Source organism: Camelina sativa, chromosome 11 (genome assembly GCF_030686135.1).
Source record: "Camelina sativa cultivar CO46 ecotype springtype chromosome 11, ASM3068613v1".
NCBI classification, from domain to species: Eukaryota; Viridiplantae; Streptophyta; class Magnoliopsida; order Brassicales; family Brassicaceae; genus Camelina; species Camelina sativa.
The window spans coordinates 25,102,656-25,104,612 of NC_141890.1; the positions used below are offsets into that span (position 1 = coordinate 25,102,656).

At 36.8% G+C, this 1,957-nt stretch overlaps 1 non-coding gene across 1 annotated transcript; it reads right to left on the minus strand.

Annotated features, from left to right (window-relative positions):
* Window positions 1-833: 833 nt before the first annotated feature.
* Window positions 834-938, minus strand: LOC147934357 (small nucleolar RNA R71). The gene has a single exon (XR_015573422.1). It is a non-coding gene; the product is annotated as a small nucleolar RNA R71 (small nucleolar RNA).
* Between the last annotated feature and the right edge of the window lie 1,019 nt (window positions 939-1,957).

Genomic DNA, 1,957 nt, shown 5'->3' on the forward strand with positions numbered 1-1,957 from the left:
GCTTGAATTTGTTTTGTTTTCTTTCTTTGAATCAGTTTGTTAGTTAAGATTGTTACAATAAACCAATTCTTGTATTAGTTTAGATTAAGCATTCATGTGTATTCCTAGTGTGTTGATCATTGCAAGCTGAGGTTCGATAATTTAATTGAAGTAAAAGTACTACATCAATTTGGCGCCATTGCCGGTTTGCAATTTCATTTAACCATTAGGATTTCATCTTTGCTTGAGACTAGTCCATTTAATTTCGCGAATATGATTAGCTTCATGCATCTAGTTGAGATGATGAATTCACTTTTTCTTGTTGTTACTAATTTGTCTTCCCTGATTCTCTTATGCTTTCAAAGGTACTCAAACCAATATAAGACGAATGGAAAGACAAGGTTATTCAAGGTATTGGTTGTGGACAATCAAACAAGCATTACTAAAGCTCCAAAACCTCAAGTACTGGTAAAAAATCCGACTCAACCTCAAGAGAACACATTGACAATAGGAAGCTTTGATGCTCCTTATCATGAGTCAAGATATGGAATTCGACCTCCTATTATAGAAGCCAATGCTTATGAAATCAAGCCAAGTTTGATTAGATTGATTCAAGGCTCTAAGTTCTTGGGACTACCTATATATGATCATTTGGATTCATTTGAGAGGTTGTGTAGTACGTTTAGGATTGGAGGTGTTCCCGACGATAGTATCAAGCTCATTTTGTTTTCATTTTTTCTTGGAGAAAAAGCAAGCCAATGGGAGAGAACTATCCCATCTCATTTGGTCAATTGTTGGGATGATTGTAAGAAGATCTTCCTTCTCAAGTTTTACTCCAAGCAATGAACAGCTCAAGTGAGAAATGACATAATGAGTTTTAAGCAAGAAATTCATGAAAGCTTCCATGAAGCATGGGGAAGACTTCAGGGATATATTCGAGATTGCCCACATCATGGATTCAACAAGCAAGCTATACTTAGTATTTTATATGGAGGAGTTAAAAAGGAGCTGAAATTGATATTGGACATGGCTAGCAAAGGAAGTTTTTCAAACCTCACTATAGAACAAGGAGATTTGCTTGTTGAGAATTTGGCTCAAAGTGATCAAAGATACTATGATGACGACTATGATAGAGTCCCAGGAGAGGGTGGAGACAAAACTGAGGAAAGAAGATATCTACACAGCGGTTATAACCAAGCATATCCACCTTTAAAGCTTCAAGGAAAGTCTTCTATTCAACTTGCTCTTCAAGATAATGAAGTGAGTGCCCTGTTGAAACGAGTTTTAGAAGGTCAAACTAAGGGTTATACAGATTTGAGTAAGAGTTTTGTTGAGCTGCACACTAAAATAGATGGTATGTACAATGAAATTAATCATAAGATCATTAGCTTGGCTTCTCATAGGAATATTGTTGATCTTAAGGTAACTCACAACACTTCTACTTCAAATAATTCAAGTGGACTATTACCGGGTCCAAAGCTACCCCCAAGGAGTTTTGCCACGCTATCTTCACAAATAATTTGGATATGGTTGATGAGCATTGGAAAACGGTACACGAAACTTCTACGCTTTCATATGGTTCTGTAGTTGATAGCAATGGAGACGAACCAAGGATTTTGAAGGATCAACAAGAAGATGTCAAAGTTGTGAATGTGATGAACGAAGATACTCTACAACTTGCTAATTCTGGTGAAGAAATTTTGGATGGTGAGTGTTTAGACTCTTTATTTGATGACCTCAAAGGAGATTCTAGAGAAGAGGATTTGGGTCAAGCAAATAAAGTTGTTGACAAGAAGAAGAGGAAGAAGAATCAAATCCACCCTCCTACCATTGTTTCATCTCCTATGACTTTGTGTTTGCATCCCTTGGGGCTTGTTGATGGAGCAATAGAGTACAAAGTGAAGCACAAAAGTCCTTCTTCACCCTTTGCAAGTGTCAAAGCCAGGCTAGATCCCAAATATCAATATGACAAAGATAA